The sequence below is a fragment of the Tupaia chinensis genome, unplaced genomic scaffold (genome assembly GCF_000334495.1).
Source record: "Tupaia chinensis unplaced genomic scaffold, TupChi_1.0 Scaffold000605_1, whole genome shotgun sequence".
Classification (NCBI taxonomy): Eukaryota; Metazoa; Chordata; class Mammalia; order Scandentia; family Tupaiidae; genus Tupaia; species Tupaia belangeri.
In genome coordinates this window covers 3123395-3143750 of record NW_006160123.1, presented here as the reverse complement: position 1 = coordinate 3143750, position 20356 = coordinate 3123395, and positions in this window count along the sequence as shown.

Below are 20356 nucleotides of genomic sequence, written 5' to 3'. Positions count from 1 at the left end.
GGGGGCCCCACGGCGGGCCCAGCCAGCCAGAAGAGTGTTCAGTGGCTTACAGTGGACTGGGCAGGAAGCGTGTTGGCTTTCCTGGGGGTTGCTTGGTCTCTGGCTCCTAAGGCTATTCCCACCTCCCAGAGTGGACACTGGGCATGCAGGCACCTACCCTTCTCTTGGTTGAGCCTTGGGAGGGAGCCCTCTCTGCTTAAGTCCAGCAGAAGCAAGCATTATGCTCTTCCACGTACTGGGACATAGTCTTTCTGCGGGGAAGAGCCCAAACCGAGCCTTTGTTTCTGCCAGTGTCTAGAGGCATCAGCTCCAGCAGCCTGTGCTGCTGACAGTCCGCAGTGGGGCCTGGGGCAAGGGGCAGCGTGCGTGTGGAGGATCGCCTCAGCGCTGGCCTCCTTGGCAGCACCTCCAAGACCCTCCTTGCTGCTCTGCCGTGGGCACCGACCAGTCCTGGCCGTGTGACCATCTGCGGCTGGCGGGTAGCAGACGCAGGCCCTGCCTGAGCAGCCGGCTTGGCTGGCTCTACTCCAGTCCAGGCTGCCCGCGTCTTTTTCTCTAGACACCCCATGGCTGATTCTGTTACAACTGCACAGCGGCTGCCGCCATTTTTTATTAAACATATGAGGAAACCCATCTGCCTTCAAACCAGTGCTTTGGGGAGATGCAACCCACTTGCTTCCACTTCCCGTTTGGATCCAGCCCATGTCCTTAGTGACTGGTCCAGGTCCTCTGCCGACTCTCCAGCCTTTGGTAATGGGGGATGAGAGGGTAGAATTAGCCTTTGGGAGAGCCAGCCTCAGCCTCCCTTTCCCAGATCGCTTGGTGATTTTTAAAGGAAAAGAGGTTGTTGGGGTCTTAGAGCTAGGGGGAATCTTATACATTTCTGGAAACTATCCCTAAGGTCTTTTTTTTTTTTTTTTCTCTTTTTTTTTTGAGAGTTTTTTTTCGCTATAGGGCATGTGCGCTCACCAGACAGACAGAGAGAGACATAGAGACAGAAAGTGAGAAATCACCCCCCGGGGGGATGGTCACGCCGCAATCTCTTCTCCTCCATTCTCCTCTCGGGATCTTGGGCACGCACGCACACGCGCCCGGCGTGAGTTTTAAGCCACCGGGTCCGAGACACGAACCGCGGTCGACTACGTGGGAGTCCAGCGACATAGCCATTACGCTAACTGCTGGTTCCCCCTAAGGTCTTTTTTATCAAGACAGTTTGATTTGGGAACCAGCAGTTAGCGTAATGGCTATGTCGCTGGACTCCCACGTAGTCGACCGCGGTTCGTGTCTCGGACCCGGTGGCTTAAAACTCACGCCGGGCGCGTGTGCGTGCGTGCCCAAGATCCCGAGAGGAGAATGGAGGAGAAGGGATTGCGGCGTGACCATCCCCCCTGGGGGGTGGTTTCTCGCTTTCTGTCTCTATGTCTCTCTCTGTCTGGCAAGCGCACGCGCCCTACAGTGAAAATCTCTCCAAAAAAAAAAAGACAGTTTAATTTTTCCCAAGGTTAGAAAGGGAGCTATTGGGTTGTCTAAAAAGTCATGATGCATTTTTGCATAGAAAAACAAAAAATACACAATGAATTTCCCAATGACCTAACAGAATCTAGACCTGCTAGCCACAAAAATGGGGGTGTCCTGAGAATTCCAGCCTCCCTGCCCCCCGCTTAGCAGCATGGGTGGTGCATGGTCTGAGCAGAACAGCCCTGGTCATTCACCCTGTAAGTTCCTGAACGAGGGAACTGGATTTCTTGGCTCCTGGCCTCGGGTGCCTGTTCCTGCCTGTCCCGTCTCGTCCCATCCTGAGGGGCTGACCCAGAGTTCACGGGCCGGCTCTTCCCTCCCCTGTCCTGCTCCTATGTTGGAAGTGAATGCTGCTGAAATGGTGACCTCGCTGGGTTATAGCTTGCCGCAGACATTCAGAATGTGACAGAATGGGATGTTTCCGTGTCGACTGTCAGAGCCCTGCCAACCTGGGGAGAGCATGGTTGTTCTTCCCGTGGTAGCAGAGAAATGTTTGAAAATGCAACCAAAGAAGGCCAGCCACAGTGCTGCAGTGGTCAGGCAGCCGTCCCTGATGGTGAAGCCACATGGGAAGGGTCTGGGTTTGGTTCCTGCACCCGACCTGGGCTGGCTGAAGTGGGAGTGGGTGGCAGAGTAGAAAACCGGCTGGGGCTGGCTCGCTCACTTGCTGTCTCTCTCTCTCATGGAAGAAATCAATAAACATTTCTTTTTTAATTGAAAAAACAAAACACTATGTAGCCTGGATTGGAAAAGGAACAGCAGGAGGACTTTGGTTCTGGTGGGAGTTTTTGCCTGTCGGCACGCAGTGCACAACTGTGCAGGCCAGCTGCAGCGCCCCACTGCTATTTTCTCTGGCTGCCTCTCATCCCCTCCAGTTTGAGGCACACTATCCACCCAGCGCCGGCTGACACTGCCTGCCCTGTGGGAGGGCAAGAGAAGCTAACGGAACGTTATTAAGTGTGGTCTGGGCACACCCCTTCTCAGAATTTGGCAACCTGTGAAAAATGACTCCTGGATCCCACCCCACACCAATTACATCTCCCGGGGTAAATCTTTCGCAACATCCAATCTGGAGCTTCCTCGGAGGCCTGAGTTCTAATTCTAGACCCATATGATCTAGTGATAACAATCCCTTATCTACGTGACTTTCTCAAGTCTCATTTGACAAATTGGCTCCCTGATCTCAGCCGGGTGCAGACACCAGGTTATGCAGGACGTTCAGGGGCGCCTGGGCCGCAGAGAAGTGAGTTGCACACCTGTGCCAGAAAAGACTAGGAACTGCGGGGAACAGGCCACGCCCAGGAGCCGGGTGGGGCCTGAGCTGGTGCAAATGCAGTGGGAATGGGAAGGGCGCCATTGACTGGTCTACCGGTGCAGAACCCAGATGGCTGCTTCAGTAACTCCTGCCTCTTCCCGAGGCACAACGCGCTTGCGGAACGAAGGCCCGAGCGTGGACGCTGCGTGGAGTTCGCCTGACCCCTGCCGGCCGCTCGCGGGGTTGCAGGCGCGCGGAGCCTTACCTGGGTTCCGTCTTACAGTCTGCGGATTTCCAAATGCACCGGGCTTAATGTTTTATTTTGTCAAATGAAGACGTTAAGGGGATTAAACTCACGCACGTACACACAGACCAAAAAAAAGCTATCCTCTATCACCATCATTTCATATACGAAAGGCCACTTTTTTTTTTAGAATTATTTAATTTAATTAATTAAATTATTTTAATTTGACCAGAGAGGGACAAAGTGAGAGAGAGAGAAGGAAAAAGTGAAAACGCAAGCCGCCAGGTCCAGGATTAATTAAATTATTTTAATTTGACCAGAGAGGGACAAAGTGAGAGAGAGAAACGGAAAGTGAGAAAGCAAGCCGCCAGGTCCAGGATTCGAACCGCAGTCAGCTATGTGGGAGTCCAGCACTCTTCACCACCACACCACCTGCCAGCCCCATGAAAGGCCACTTAATAACGAAAAGTAGGATGGACAAAAACTCAGAATGAAACCCCTAGGGTTTTTATATTTTTAAGGTTTTTTTTCTATGCTTTACATTCATCGTTTTAAATATTGTAGTTCTAAAACAAATTGTTTTAGAAAGTCTCCTGTCTCTTCCAGCCCATTTGCTCTCTCAGAACGAAATCGCTTTTGAACCTTTGAGGGGTTTCTCCTGGGAATTCATTCCCTGTCTCTCAGTGATCGTGCTGACTTATCGCTATCACTGTAGACACGTCTAAGAGGCCGTCACACATCAGATCTGCGAGCCGCTCATTGCATGCTCATAGTCTCCCCCACTTTCTCAGACCAGCCCTGTCTGCCGACCAGTGTTAGAGCCCCACGGCCTCGCCCCCACTCATGACTGTCCACTGCCTACACGCGGTGACCCTGAGTGCCCCCAGCCCAGAGCCCACTGGTGCAAGGTGGGAGCTGTCCTCTCTACCTCGTTGCTTTTTCAGGGGCCATTCTGGAATTTGGTTTCTCCTGCACCCACCACCTCTCAGCCAGAGGCTAGCCCGGTAGCTCTTAAACAGTTTATAAATTTACAACAACCAGCCAACGTGCCTCCCTTTTTCCAGGCCACACTGCTCACCCTTTCCTCTGTCTTGAGCCAGAGGAACTATCAAGCTCCCCTCTAGATCTTTCCGTCACTCCCAGCATCTGTAAGATTTAAAGTTTTGGAAGGCAAACGTGGGGCCAGCCAGTGACATAATGGTTAAGGCAGCTGGATCCCACATAGCCAAGTGGGTTCAAGTCTCAGACCTGGTGGCTTAAAAAACACCCCAGGCAGGTGTGCACGCACCCCCAAGGAAGAAATGGAGCAGGGATTGTAGTGTGACCATTCCCATAAAGGTGCTTCCTTTCTCTCTCTCCTCTCTCTCTGTCTCATCTCTCCCTAGCAAGTGCTCTGGCAAACTGAATGGAAAAAAATAAAAAGAAAAAAGAAAGGAAAGAAAGAAAGAAAACATGGCTCCGATACCCAGACCTTCCCCTCCTGCCGCTCACCTTCCTCCCAGCCGCCGTCCTCACTGTCAGGATTCTCGCCCCTTGGCTTTGCCCTGGCCAGTCCCACTGCTCGGAAGGCCCTTCTAGTCCTTCTGCTCTTGTTCCCTCATCCCTAAAGTCCAGGGCCCGGCTCCTTCAGGAAGACCTCTCTTCTCCAACCTTGCCCCACTCCTTTTGCCAATCTCCTCCGTCCTGGGTGGGTTCCCATCCTCCTCCCTGGAGATATCCACACCAACGGGCTGGCCGTATTCATTGCGGGTGTGTCCATTTCCCCCTGCATTAGGCCGTCCACTGGAGGGCCAGGCCTGGGATGTAACTGTCCTTACATGGTCGCCACCCAGCACAGCCCCTGGCACGCTGAGCCTAGCTGGGCAGTGACGTGACACTGAGCTCACACTTGGCTGGTACAGTGGTTATTTGTGTCTGTGGTCACCTCTGAGTATATGTAAGACCCTGGAGGTCAAAGTCCATCTCTCACTGACCTGCACCCTCCCACCAGCACCCAGTGCTCACAGTAAGGGCTCAGCGGCTACGTTCATGCTGAATGAGTGAAATGACAGGTGGACCGAGCCCTGCCTAATCCCCAGCGTTGGCAGAGACAGCAGGACCAGCCGGCTTCGCCTGGCCCTGCTTCCCCCAGGCCTTCCTGCACTGCAGTAGCCAGAATCCAGCTGCAGAAGGGAGGCCCTCACACAGAAGAAGCCATCACAAAGGACCTTGGCCCCTCCTCTGCCAGCTGAGGACGAGAATGGGGGCTGGACGAAGAACAGGAACAGACGAGGGCCACACAGCTTCCTGTTTTCCCTTGTGTGATTGTGTGGGTATATGGGAGTATGTGGCATGCATATATGCAGTGGCGAGAACAATAACACGAACTCCTGTGAACCCAGCCCCCAGGTCAAGGACCAGAACATTCCACCACCTTGACTTATTCTCCCCGGAAAAACTACCCCCTGGAACTTCGCGATAGTCCTCCTTTTACCTTTCTTTATGGCTTCCTACGTCTATACGGATCCCTGAACAATGTTGTTGAGGTTGCCTGTGTCAAACTTTGGGCAAATTCTCATACAAGATATATTCTTCTGTTTCTGACTTCTTTGGCTCATTATTTTATAGTTTTCTCATGAGCTGTGATCTGTTCAGGTTTTTTTCCTTGTATAATATTCCATTGTATGACATTACTACAATGTAGTTGTCCATCCTCCTGTTGGACATTTGGGTTGTTCCCACTTTGGGGCTACTCTGAAATATTCCATAGGTACCTCCTGTGTGTGCGTAAGAGTGTCTCTACTACCTTCCTAGGAACGGGACTTCTCTGATAAAGGGTGTGTAACTGACCAGCTTTGCTAGGTAATTCAGAGCTGTTTTCCAAAGTAGTTGTGTGTTTATAATTTTTAGAAAGGTGCCACCAGGAACCAGCAGTTAGCGTAATGGCTATGTCGCTGAACTCCCATGTAGTCGACCGCAGTTCAAGTCCCAGACCCGGTGACTTAAACTCACGCCGGGCACATGTGCATGCGTGCCCAAGATCCTGAGAGGAGAATGGAGGAGAAGGGATTGTGGTGTGACCATCCCCTTTGTGGGGTGATTTCTCGCTTTCCGGCTCTCTGTCTTTCTGGCGAGCACACACGCCCTATAGCAAAAACCTCTCTCTCAAAAAACAAACAAACAAACAAACAAACAAAAAACAGAAAGGTGCCACCCGAGGCGATTCGGGGAATGGCAGCATGCCAGCCCTGGGGCCAACTCCATGAGCTTATTTTCAGCAAGAGAGGAAAGTTAGATGGCAAAAGAGTGTGTGTTGTTGCTCCCTGGCCAGGCCTATAAACCACACATTCAACAAAACTTTATAGACAAGCGGGGGAACCAGCAGTTAGCGTAATGGCTATGTCGCTGGACTCCCACGTAGTCGACCGCGGTTCGCGTCCTGGACCCGGTGGCTTAAAACTCACGCTGGGTGCGTGTGCGTGCGTGCCCAAGATCCCGAGAGGAGAATAGAGGAGAAGGGATTGCGGCGTGACCATCCCCCCTGGGGGGTGATTTCTCGCTTTCTGTCTCTATGTCTCTCTCTGTCTGTCTGGCGAGCGCACGTGCCCTATAGTGAAAATCTCTCCAAAAAAAAAAAAAAACTTTATAGACAAGCTACTGAGAGTCATACACTGGGGAGACAGAGCTGGGGCCAGGGCCTGGGGAGACAGCAGTGTGTGAGCACAGACCAGCCTCAGAGAGGGACAGTTATGTCTCCATTTATTCTGCCAGGCAGCCTGGCCCTCCAGCTTTGCCTAGGAAGACGCAGTAGAATAAGTGGATGGCTCAGTAGGAAAGAGAGGAAAACCTTTCTGCATGCAGGGATGGCTTAGTCAGGCAGTCTCTTCCCTCCCCAAAGTGGACAGTGGATCAGTGGAGGAGGTCCAGAGGGCTGCACTTGCCAGCAGGAGATGGAGGGAAGGAAGGAAGAAGAGTAGATTAGGGCTTTGTTTGTGCCGACAGAGATAGACACATATCCAGATCCTTCTGAACACACCTGTGCCTTGTCCCAGCCAGGAGCACACTCAGGTGAGCAGGCCCCACGGACATGCATGCTGTCACACACACCGAGACAGAGGCTGTCGGTCAGCTGCAGGAACAGAGGCAAGGAGCAGGAACGCACAGCTGCTCGTGGGAGATAAGCCCAGCACCAGGGGCAGCCTGCCTGGCCTGCCATGAGCGTCCCCTTGAGCATCCGCCTGGGCTCCCAAGACGCAGCCTCTGCAAAGCCCTGTGTTTTCAGAGCAATTCCTCCCAACACACACACACACACACGCACACACACATGCCTGTTCTGTTTATGGGAATGGAGTGCCAAAGTCCATCCAGCCCTGAGCCTGTCTAATGCTGCCAGGTTGGGCAGGACTGAGGATACAGCAGGCCCCTTTACCTTTGCTTGTTTTTTTGTTAGGTTTGGTTTTGTCTTGAGAGAGAGAGAAGCACCCGATTCCCTTTCCCCAGCCCTTTAGTTTGTTAGGATCCTGGGTGCTTGTGCCTCTGGCATGTTTTTCAGGTTGACTATGGGTCTAAACCCGTGGCTGCCAGATGGCTTCCCACCTTGCAGGGCACTTGTGTTACCACTACACCACAGTGGCTAGGCTGGTCCCCCTTTATTAAAGTAAAATTGTTTAATGAGGAGCCAGCAGCTGGCATAGTAGTTAAGGCACTGGACTCCCACGTGGCTCACCATGGTTCAAGTCCCTGATCCAGCAGCTTGAAACTCAGCTGGGCACATGTGCATGTGTGTCCAAAATCCTGAGGGGAGAATGGAGGAGAAGGGATTGCGGTGTGGCCATCCCCCCTGCATGGGTGATTTCTTGCCTCCTGTCTCTGACTGAATGTCTCTAACTAAGTGCTAACTTGTTTATTTAAGTATTTTTCCCCAGTGGTTTGAGATACCACGCCATAGACCCAGTGTCTTTATGTTTTGGGCTATCGGAAAAGTCATGACATGTTTTTCTATACAAAAATGCGTCATGACTTTTCCAACAACTAATACTATAAAATGAATTAAGATTTAAAGCAAAGTGGAGGAGGACTCTGAAATGAAGAAAGACTAGTGGCAGGAGACTCGTTCATAATTGTCCTGCAGCCTGCCCAGCCTTCCTTTCTTTCTGGAATCCCACCATTGGCCCAGAGCAGAAGGGCGAGGGTCAGGGTCATTGGAAAGTTGCTAGGTGGGCGGGGATGTGTGTGGATTTTATATGACTGCAGTTAGTTGGGAGAGCTGGGTTCTGCTCCCAAGGTCTGAGACTGCTTCCAAGGCCCAGAGCCGGCAACTGTTCAGGCTAAAGAAGTACCACCTGTGGGACCAGCAGGTGGTGTAATGGCTACCTCCATGGACTCCCACATAGTCAACTGCAGTTCACGTCCCAGACCTGGCAGCTTAAAACTCACACCAGGTGCGTGTGCATGTGTGCCCAAAATCTCAAGAAGAGAAGGAAGGAGAAGGGGGCCAGCAAGTGGTGTGGTGGTTAAGGCACCGGACTCCCACATGGCCAATTGTGGTTTGAGTCTCGGACCTGGTGGCTTGCTTTCTCACTTTCCCTCTCACTTTCTCTGTCTTGGTCTCTCTCTGATCAAATTAAAATACAATAATAATAAATAACATTAAAATAAATAATTCTTTTAAAAAAAAAAGAATGAAGAAGGGATTGCAGCGTGGCCATCCCCCCTGGGAGGTGATTTCTCACTTTCTGTCTCTCTGTCTCTCCAGCAAGCGCACGTGCCCTGTAGCAAAAAAGAAAAAGAAGTACCACCTAGATATTCAGACCTAGCAAGTCCCAGTCCCTCTCTCGGGACCTTTCTCCCTGCTCTCACCATGCAGGCACCCTTGGGTAGAGAAAACCCTGAGGTCCTAGGAGGCAGGAAAATGGGTAGGGATGGGAAGGAGACTGGCCTTTTTTAAAAAATAAGATAATATAGTTGTACTTTTTTTTTTTTTTTTGAGAGGTTTTTGCTATTGGGCCCCCGCCCCCCCCAGAAAGAGAGACAGAGACAGAAAGCGAGAAATCACCCCCCAGGGGGGATGGCCATGCCGCAATCCCTTCTCCTCCATTCTCCTCTCGGGATCTTGGGCACGCACACACATGCGCCCAGTGTGAGTTTAAGCCACTGGGTCAGGACTCGAACTGCGGTCGACTACATGAGAGTCCAGCAACACAGCCATTACACCAACTGCTAGTCCCAGTTGTACAATTTTTATTTTTTAGTTGCTAAAGTGCACTTGTCAGTGAGAAACAGAAAAAAACAGGGAGAAGGAGAGGGAGAAAGAGGGAGAAAGCACCCCCTTCCTCACTGAGTGTGGTCATGCTGCAATCCATTGTCCATTTCTCTATCCTGTCGGGACATGGACACATGTCCACGCCTGGCGTATCTTACAAGCTGCTGGGGCAGGATTCAAACCACTGTTGCCCATGTGGTAATCTGGTTCCCTCAACCTCTAGGCCCCAGAGCCAGCCCTGTACCTACTTTTTTATGCCAGAGGAGACACGTGTGAGCCAGAGAGAGAGAAAGCTCCCTCCTGTGGGGCCTGGGCATGCTGCAACCTTTTCTCCTGCATTTCTCCATCCCATCAAGATCCTGGGCATGTGCACGAGTGAGCTGGCTTGTTGCTGCCAGGTGGGATTCAAACAGCAGTAGGCCATGAGGGATGGACTCCCTCTGCACAGTATTAACGACTACGCTACGGAGCGGCAGGCCAGCCTTTGAGATCATCAGCCCTGTGCAGTCTCCCTCCCTGGGTGGTTGCTCCAAAATGAAGGCAGTGGAAGTCCTTGCTGGAAAGCAAGTGAGGCCCTCCTCAGTCTTCTATGGCTGTGATGCTTAGGTGCTTGGAATCCTGCCTTGCAAACCCCTGTGCCCATTCACTGCCCTGAAAGGCTGTTAGAGACCTTCATGCTGCAGTTTCTCTGCACCTGATCATCTGTAACTCCACAGGGCTAGAGCCTTTCACTCTAGACCTCTGAGCCTGGAGAGACACTGGCGGGGTGAGGCAAGAGCCCAGGAGATGCCTCGAGTGTGATGCCTTCTGTTCACTGGCCATAAGACAACCTCTGCAGGAGGGGCTGTTAGGTCTCCCCAGTGTAGGATCAGAGAAATACGGGCTCCCCAGCCCTGCCTGGTACATCGTGCTGCCTCAGAGCTAATACTACAGCCCCAACAGCATCTGCCTCGTGAATGGGTACCCCCTGCCCAATCCTGTGTTCTGCATTCCCAAGGAAACTTCTGAATTCCCCTTTTTCCCAAGGCTGGAAACCCAAAGTAGCCACTTGGTGGGCTCAGCCATCTTAGTCTTTGGCATAAGGTCATCCGACAAGCCCATCCCTCCACCCAATCTCAATGAGAACAGCCACCCAACTCACTTGCCTGATGCCACTGGACACCATGTCTCTGCTCAGAGAATCCACCAGGGCTCCCTGTGGCCTACCCTGCCGACCTGGCCAATGGATGTTCCTGTTTGGCTGACCAACTTACTCAGGCACCTTGTGTCTTCCGGCTGGCACTCCAGGCTCAGTCCACCTGAGTAAACAGTCCCAATGTCCACCAAGCCCCTGCTCAGTTAACAACAGCTAGCATTTGTTAAGTGGCTACTCTGTACCAAGAAGCCAGGATTCAAAGAATAGTTATGGGGTTAAAAGAGCTTACAAGGGGCCAGCAGGCGGTGCAGTGGTTAAGGTGCTGGACTCGCACATGGCCAGATGGGTTTGAGTCCCAGACCTGGTGGCTTGCTTTCTCATTTTCTCTCTCTGTCTCTCTCTGGTGAGAGCACATTACTTGTAGCAAATTTAATAATAATAATAATAATAAATTAAATTAATAATTCTTTAAAAGGAACTTACAAGTTGGAGAGACAGGCATAAATACATCTCACTGTAGGGGGCAGCAGTAGTGTGGTGGTTAAGGTGCCAGACTCCCACATGACTGACCATGGTTCAAGCCTCAGATCTGGCAGCTTGAAAATCATGCCAGGTGTGAGTTCCTTCACACCCAAAATCCCAGGAAGAGAATGGAGGAGAGAGGATTATGGTGTGGCCATCCCCTCTGGGGGATGATTTCTCACTTTTCCTCTCACTGCCTCTGCCTCCATCTCCAGTGAGTGAATAAGCCCTACGGCAAAAAGAAAAATCTGATTGTGATCACTCCAATCAATTTTAATGTTATCCTTTTATTTTGTGGAATTATTTATTTCATTTTATTTGCTATCATATTTTTTAATTTGACGAGAGAAAGTAAAGAAGCAAGCCACCAGACCCAGGGCTTGAACCATAGCTAACCGTGTGGGAGCCCAACACCTTAACTACCACACCATCTGCTGGCCCCACATTATCCATTCTTGAAGACCCAGCATGAGCACCATCCACCAAACACCCAGTTGTCTCCAGATTGTTGCTGTATTGCCCAGCACCTTGCACCTGGTGTGATGGAGATGTCTACCCAGTAAGCACCTACACAATGAATGCCTACCCTGGGGGCTGCAGGAAGGGACCACCTCTCTTCCTGCAGCCCTCCCCAAGCTTATCTAAATGAAATCAGATCGAACTGAAACAGCAAGGGCAGTCCTGGGGAAGGAGGAGCAGGAAGGGACAGGTGCAACTTCAAGGCTTTGCCTTCAACTAAATTCTCCAGTCTTTCCAGTAGCAACTAAAAGAGTGCAAAACAGGCCAGCGAGTGGTGTGGTGGTTAAGGCATTGGATCCCACATGGCCAAGTACATGGTTTGAGTCCTGGACCTGGCAGCTTGAAAAAAAAAAGCCAGGCATGTGTGCAGACATGCCCCAAATCCCAAGAGGAGACTGGAAGAGAAGGGACTGTGGCATGACCATCCTCCCCGGGGGGGAGGGGGTGTGGGGGACCCGGTGGCTTAAAACTCACACCGGGCGCGTGTGCGTGTGTGCCCAAGATCCCAAGAGGAGAATGGAGGAGAAGGGATTGCGGCGTGACCATCCCCCCGGGGGTGATTTCTCGCTTTCTGTCTCTATGTCTCTCTCTGTCTATCTGGCAAGCGCACATGCCCTATAGCGAAAACCTCTCAAAAAAATTTTTTTTTCAAAAAAGCATGGCTCTGGGGCCACAGCCCCTAGCTTTTTGGGGAAGCCATCCGAACTGCCAAAACTAGAGTAACTTTTATGCCTCCAGATAGCAATGAGTCTGCCTTGTCAAACTCATAGCCATTGTAACCTAGTTACTGAATGAATCAAGTCAGTAAATTTCATAGTAACAATATGCAAAAATCATTACAAAGGATTTAGAGGTCAAGGTCAAGATGCAATTACTCCTGATCACAGGCAAACTGAATCAGGAGGAGTGACTCTAAGGGCAGCTGGCAGCCTGGCGCACAGTGGGACTGCAGGAGGTGGTCCAGTGCAGGGATAGCGGGCAGAGCAGTCAGGCTGCAGAGCCTCCACAGCACAGGCCAGGGCTAGGTTTCCCTGCCATTCCTTCTTCCTGAGGACTGTAACATGCAGACATGGTCACCTCCCCTAGCCTGGTCCGGAAAGTAGGTCTTGCCCAGGACCTGCCAGTTTGCCAGGCTTGCTGGGGCAGGAGCACAGCATGGCAGGTTAGGAAAGTGGCTAAACCCAAGTGCAAGATCAGACAGCCCGGGCTGAGGTGGCCACAGTGCTCAGTTCCAGATTTGGATCTTTGTCCCTAGGGCGAGTAGGAGCCACAGAGGTTTAAGCAGGAAAGTGATATGATACGGTCTGTTTTGGAAAAGAACCTGTGACTGTCCCTCAGACCCTCAGACCGGGACAGAGTGGATACAGGAGGCCAAGGCTCTGGTTGGTCGGTCGCTGGGTGGAGGAGGAGGTGCGCTCGCTCGCAGGTAAATGACAGGTTGTGAAGATGAATGAGATTGGGCGATGGCTGGGGAAGGAGAGGGAGGGGCCGGGATGACTCGAAGGTTCCTGGCTTTCAAAACTGGATGGGAGGTGGTGCCTTTACCCTAAATTGAAACACTGGGAGAACACCAGGTTTGCCTGTAGTGGGAAGTTGGCTGAAGTGTATCTGATGTCCTGAAAGACCACATTGTTATTTCAGTGTCAAACTGAGTGCAGAGGGAAGGGAAAGGGTGCTTTAGATGAGGCTTTGCTAAAGGAATATTCTTTTTGTAAAGAAATATACCAATCCACTTGCAACATTCTGCCCCTAATCTAATACTGAGATGAATGTTTCTCACAGAAGCTCAGTGCGTAAAATCCAGTTGAGTTACTAACAGACCTTTGGAAAACGGATGAATAGAGAACTGTTTGGGGGAAGTTCACTTAAGAACAAAGATGGAGGAATAATTAAAAGCAGCAAGGCTGGTATCTAAACCCTGGCTCTGCTACGTACAAGCCGTGTGCCTCTGGCCAAGTTACAGAACCTTCCTGTACCTCGGTTTCCTCATTGGTGAAATGGTAACAGTTGTAGAACCTATTTCATAAGACTGGTTGAGGATTAAGAGTGAATATAGGGAGACCAGCAAGTGGTGTGAGTGGTGTGGTGGTTAAGGCACTAGACTCTCCCACATGGCCAACCATGGTTCAAGTCCTGGACTTGGAGGCTTGAAACTCATGCCAGGCGCATATGTATGTGTGCCCAAAATCCCAAGAGGAGAATGGAGGAGAAGGGATTGCAGCACAGCTATCCCCCCTGGGGGATGATTTCTCATTTTCGGTTTCTGTCTCTCTCTGTCTCTCCAGCGAGTACACGTGCCCTATAGCAAAAAAAACCCCAAAAAACAAAAAACAGAAAACAAAAAAACAACAACCAAAAAAAACCCTCTACCCTCCAAATTAAAAAGCAGTGAGTCTATAAAGAACTTAATGCAAGTCTTAGCTGGTGGACTCTCCCAGGACTACCTATCACTGTAGAATACACCCTAACAGAAACAACGAGAGGCCGGATGGTGACGCAGCAGTAAAACACAATGCTCCCCTAGGCAATTCCACATGGGAAAGTTCCTGGTTTTTTCAGGAGACCCAAATGCACATGCCCATGGACCCAAGGCTGGCTAAGGCTGGGGCTGGATCGCAGCATCAACCCTGTCCTGCCGAGGTGAAATGCAGTCTCTGTGGCTGACCCCCAGGGGAAGGCTCTGGGTTTGTATCTGGAGACCTCCCTGTTAGGGACGTTAGATCTCTCTTTATATCTCCCTCTGTGTTCCTCTCACTCATGGAAGAAATGAACTTGGCAGAGAGAGAGAGAAAAACCATGAAAAAGGCAATTACTGACTTCCCCATAATGCTTTTCTTTTTTAAAAAGAATTATTTAACTTTATCAATTTTATTTGTTTATTTACTTTAATTTGGCAAGAGAGACAGAGAGAGACAGAGAAAGAGAAAGTGAGAAAGCAAGCCACCAGGTCTGGGACTCGAATTGTGGTCGCCCATGTGGGAGTCCAGCGCCCTTAACCACTACGCCACCTGCCAGCCCCTTCCTCATAATGCTTTTCAATAGAGAAGTTATTCCCTATATAACGGTGTGATTTTTCACAAATGCCCTTGTAGGATATCAGGAAGAATGTCTGCGAGATTTCCTGTCTACGTCTTGGTGTCACTACCCAGCCGTTTACTGTTTGGCCCAGTCATGCTTGGGTCATACACTATTCAACGGGTTCTTCAGTGTCAGGGTCTCTCTTCTGCTGGGTAGAGTGGAAGCTTTCCAAGGTCAGAAGCCGTGCTATCTGCATGGCCTCCCAGTCCCCCAGCACCTGAGCAGCGCTGAGAACCATAATCATGGCCCTGACTACTGACTGCTGAGGAGGGCCTGTAATGGCTCTGGCTGAGAGTTTGCTGAACTTGAGGGAAGATGACAAAACAGCCACTGCTGACTCTTCTTTTTGCTCTGGGTTTCCGAGACTAGGGAGGTTAGTGGCTATGGCTGGAAGCCTGTAAGAGGTGTGGCCACCTCACCTTAGGGAATATGATGAAGGATGCCACTGAGAATCCTTCCAAATCCAAGGAAAATGGCTGAGGTCAGGGACACAGCCTTGGTGCTGGGAAGGCGCAATGAGGAAGTCAAGGAGATAGGGACCAGCCCCTCCCCCAGACCCAGCAATGGAGCCATCCAGCCAGACTAGGCCAGGGTGGGGCACTCTGCAGCCTGTGGGCAGAACACAGCCCCAGGCACCACATAGCCAGGACTCCAGATGCCAGACTGTGCAAACAGGGGGTTCAGGACTGGATTTCAGGAAGGAAACAGGGCAGGCTGCAGGCATGGCTGCATGGGGGCGAGGTGAAATAGATTGGCAATCGCTAATGCTCTGTAGGCACTAGGCTATGGGGCAGGCACTCTTCTAAGTATTTCATATGTTTTAAGAAGCAGTAGAGCCAGGACTCCTACTCAGGCACTCTGGCTTCAGATGCTGCATTCTTAACCACTACACTATGTGAAATGTGGTAAGAATGAAGGTTTTAAACCTACAAAGGGTTAGATCTCTGCTTATTCTTTATGTTAAACGTTATATTGAAAAAAGCAAAGCCATTGGAGCCACTCCAAGCCTGTGTGATCTTGGGGAGTCTCTTAGATTCTCTAGGTCTCCGTTTCCTCATGTTTACAAATACAATAATATTTACCTACTAGGGTTGCTGAGGATTAAATAAGTGAATGAATATTAAGTGCCTGCCCATGCCTTCTGTAAGATCCCTAGCTTTAAAGGCTCCCGAGACACTGCTCATTCCAGAGTTGGATTTCCTCATCACCCCAGGGGTCTGTAGGTCAAGGAACCACAGTGGGTGCATCCTGGACTTCCAGTCCGCAACCTTGGGGGATCCTTGGGAGAGGAGTCCCTCTTAACATACTCTAATTTGGATATGAGCAGACAAGTGTCCTGGTAACAGTGAAGGAGATGGCCTTGAAAAAGCTGGGCTTCCAAGAATTCTACACCTAGATCATCACAGACATTTCATGCTTCTTGAAGTGGTTTTCCCCTCTCTAAAAACTTACTCGTTTGGTTGCTATCCCCCATATTTATGGTTCAGCTCACCAAACACGATTAGGCACCTACTATCTGCCAAGCATTACGTCATGTTCTCAAGAGTAGTTACCTAGAAGAGCCCACAAACTCTGGATCATGTTATTATTTTTTCTTTTCCCTTTTTTGATATTTATTCATGACAGACTGTGCGCATTCACATAAGAGAGAGAGAGAGAGGAGAGAAAAATGAGTACCCTCCACAGGGTCTGGCCATCCAAGATCCTCTTCCTCTAATCCTCCAGCCCATCGGACCTTGGGCACTCAAGCACATGCTGGGTGCCAGGTTGACCAAGTTGGGGATTCGAACCGCTGTTGCCATGTGGGATCTGCTTTTCTCTAGCAGTGCATTATTTCTCTGCTATTGAGGCAGCCCAGGACCATGTTTAATTTCCCTTTCATCTCCAGCCTGAGTCCGTGGATCCTGGTCTGTGCTCAGTAAACATCTGCTCTCGGGGCAATAATGAAGGTTCTATTAGAGACGGATGTGAGATTGTGCAAGATCTTGGTGTAGGTCTAAGGGAGGTGGCCTCTCCGCAGGCCCGTCTCTGTGGCCACAATGCAGGGCAAAATCACAAACGCGAAGACCTTCAGGGCTCAGGCAGATCACGTGGGTGCCATGAGCACGCCTGTCCCACAAAGGTGGCATTTGCTACGTGGCACGAGTGAAAAGTGAGCTACGGGTAGCAGACCCTCTGATGCAGCAAGAGAAACTAGAAATCTAGATTTTTATTTTAAAATGTCAGCAATGGCTCCTGATAGTAATCTTTTTCATCTTTTTCGAAAGCCCTGTGAACATCTAATGAAACTTGTCTGCCTGCTGAAGTCTCCTCAAAGGCTCCCAGTTTGGGACCTTCAAGTGGGTCTGTGGAAGGGGAAAGAGGTGGCGGGTCGTGTGACCTGGGGACAGATTCTGAGGAGCCTGGGACACAGCCTTCCTCTTGTGCCAGGACTGCACTGGACAACTAGAAAGCCATAGGGGGATGTGGGAACCATAACCTTGCCCTCCAGTGGTTTATGGTCCCATTGTAGAGACCAGGCAAAAGAGCAGATGCTCAGGAAGGCGAGGCAGGTGACAGTGTGAAGCCCCTGGCATTCAGTGCAGCAGGGAGTGAGGCAGAAGTGAAGTTCAGAAAACGCTTTCATGGGAGGTCCGGCTTGAGACTCTAGGATGAGGATTCCAGAGGCAGAGTCTGGGTGCTCTCGGAAGTATGAATGGGCATAACCTTTTCAGGAAACCCCAAAGAAAAGGCATCTCCCCCCTCCTCCCACCGTTTGCTTCCAGACATCGTGGGAAAAGTTTCCGGAAAGGGCTATAGTATGTATGAGGCTTCCCGGATACCCCGACACCATGTCCCATTGGATCTGACAATCCTGGACTGAGGTGTGAGCCTGGGACGCCTCTCTCTCCAAGCTGGCAGAAGGCAGCTGTGGGCGGGGCGACTGGAACAAGTCCAGAGGGAGGTCTGACTGGGGACAGATATGAACCCCTTTAAGTCCCTATGGGATGACAGTAATTGTGCCTACGAACCGGAATTGGGGGTGAGAACAAGAAACCAACCCCAAGGTCGTTTACCCCCTCCCCCACCCCGTTTCTCCTTCAGATATCCCCTTCCACATAAACATTTTCTGTCTTTTTTTTTTTTTTAATCAGCAGTGTCTGAACCCAAGAGTTGTAGTCTCAAGTGGGGTGGGGGAAAGCACGTGGAAGCCAAAGTTAGTCCCCATGTTGGCCAGTGTCTTTGTCGCTGCTCCAGGAAATGGCATTGATTCTGGGAGGGCAGGGCTGCCTAGCTAGGCAGTGAGGGAAGAGATGGAGACGTTGGTCCCTTCTCATCCCTTGGGGTGCAGGGGAGTCTAGCGACTAGCGGCAGGGCTAGGCTGAAGTTGGAAGTGCGGGAGAGGGCTCTTCCCTCCAGGATGGACCCTTTCCGCCCAGCCCCAGGAGGGAGGGCGAAGACCTCAGGTTAAACATCCCCGGAGTAAGGTGAACACTGGAAGGAAACTGAGGTGCAACACCCTCTCCCCCGTGTACGCACACCCCGCGGCTGCCCCAATGGGCCCTTGTTGTTCTCAAATGAGGATCTTCCTTCCCTCAAATCTTCGTGTTCCCTAACGCCTTTGGGGAGGAGCTCCCCGGCAGGTCTTACAGAGCTCGGTGACACCCGCCGCCTCTCCCCCAATTTCACAGCTCTGCACCTTTGCTAAAGCGGGTTACTCTGCCCGGGGTGTCCTCGTCGTCCCCACCCAGCAATGGCAGGTCAGCCTGAAGAATGCCTGCGCCTTCTTCAAGACTGCTTCCTAAGCTCAGGACTGAGCCCCGCGTCAGAAGTCCCCGCGCCGCGCGCTGGCCCTGCCCCAGGGGCAGACCTCGGTAGCCTCCCCGACCCCTCCGGAGCCATTCCAGGTTGCGGTCAAAAGTTAACACACTGTTTTCTGTCTCCCCGGCCCTCTTCCCGCACCCCAGCCCAGCCCCGACTGGACTGGAAGCTTGCTGAGAGGAGGGACACAGTCGGGTTCCTCGCGGTACCCCGAGGGCAGCCCTCGGCCGGGGGCACGCCGGCCACTCGGAGAGGCCGGAGCGCTGGGCGGGGGCACGGGCGAGTGGGCGGCTGCAAGGCAGAAGCCGAGCAGCGGTTTTAGCGGAGGGGGCTGCTTTTTGAAGCCGCGGGGGTGGGAGAGGTTAGCACTTCGGTCTCTGCAGCCGACTGCGGCCGAACCCAGCCCACCCGGCCCCTGCTCTGGCTCCTGCTCCAGCTCCGGCTCCCGCTCCGTGCCCACCGGGCCAGGTGATCTCGAACCTTCCACCCGCTCACACCCCAACAACAAACAACCCTCCGCGCTCTCCCTCCGGAGAAAGCAGCTGGAGCCTGACCTCAGCCGGAGGCTGCCGCAGCTGCCGGGGGGAGGGCGCAGAGCTCCAGTCCTTGGGGGAGTCTCTCCTCTAGGGAGTGGCAGGAGTGGGGGCCTTGGCGGGCTCTCAAGCGCCTGGGAAGTCCTCCCTCGGCAGCCTCGACCCTCCACCGGCTAAGGGAGGAGGGGCAGACGGGGTGGCTTCAGTGAGTGCCCGCTTCCGACTCTGAGCCCCTCTGTCTAGAGTGCCCTCGGACCCCCATCTCCCCCATAGACATCCACTCCTCAAACCCTGCGGCCCCGAGCGCAGGCGAGACGAGGTGCGGGATAAGCAGGAGGGAGAGGGTGCAGGTCTGCCGGGCTCCCTGGAGCCGAGGTGTGCCCATCCCCCACCCCTTGACGGAGGGTGGGGGCGGGTGGGACGGACCCCAGGGAGGACCCCTGCCGGGCAGGAACGAGCCCGAAGTGGGGTGTAGTGTGCAGTTGTTGAGGCTGCGGTGGAGCAGCTTGGGTGAGGGGCAGAGAATGCGCCCCCAGGGAAAGACTTGGGGCCCCAGCGAGGGCAGGAGTGGGGAGTCAGAAAGGGAAGGCGAATGCCGAAACTGCCTTTGCGAGGCTCGAGGCGGCCTGCGAAGACGTCCCCTAGCCAGTAATTTGGAGGCTAGCGCTGGACAGATGGGGGTTTTGGACACAGCACCATGAACATGTGTTCCCCAAAGTCTGAGTGCAAGTAGCCCCCCTTGTTCCTTCTTGTGCGGAAACTGAGTCCCACACAGGCCCCACCTCACCTTGACCCCGGTCCCCCTCCCCCCAGGCTATGGCTGTGGGTACCCTCGGGAGAGAGGTCCTGTTCTTTGCTAGGCATTCAGACCTGGCTCCTTGGTGGCAGGTGGGGGCCGTGCCCCTCCAGCTCAGAATCACAGGGAGAGCGCTTCTGCTTCCCCCATCCCTAGGGAAGGGGGGCCCCAGCAGGTACAGACCAAACAGACTTCTGCACTTGGATTTGCCTGGGGGCAAATAATTTCTGGAGATCCCTTTAAGGAGGGGTGTTCCGATCCCTTTAAGAGGGAGTGGGTCACAGCAAAGGACTATAAAAGTCCAGCTTTCTTTATTCCCCCACCCCCGGGGGGCTTCCTATGATGGGGGAGGGGGTTAGTGCTACTGCCACTTTTAATTGTTGCCCTGGTATCCCTCCCCCAGAGAGCTGTGCCCTTCAGTTTTTCCAGGGAGGCTGAGGGGCCAGGTGGCTCAGTAAGTGTTCCTGGGACCTAGAATTCAGGCACTCTGGGGGGAGGGGGAGGCGGAACTGCCCCTCTCAGGGAAGAAGGTGGGACCTTGGCATCGAATGGAGGAAGGGGAAAGTGGTCATTGCCACCACCGCAGGGACTGCACTGCCCGCAGGGGTGCCCTTCCCAGTGCCAGGTGGCTGGATCTGAGGGCTAGGCGGTCTGCAGGGACTGCGGCGGGCAGTGGGGGGAGGTGCTTGGCGGCTGGACTGGAGATGACGGAGC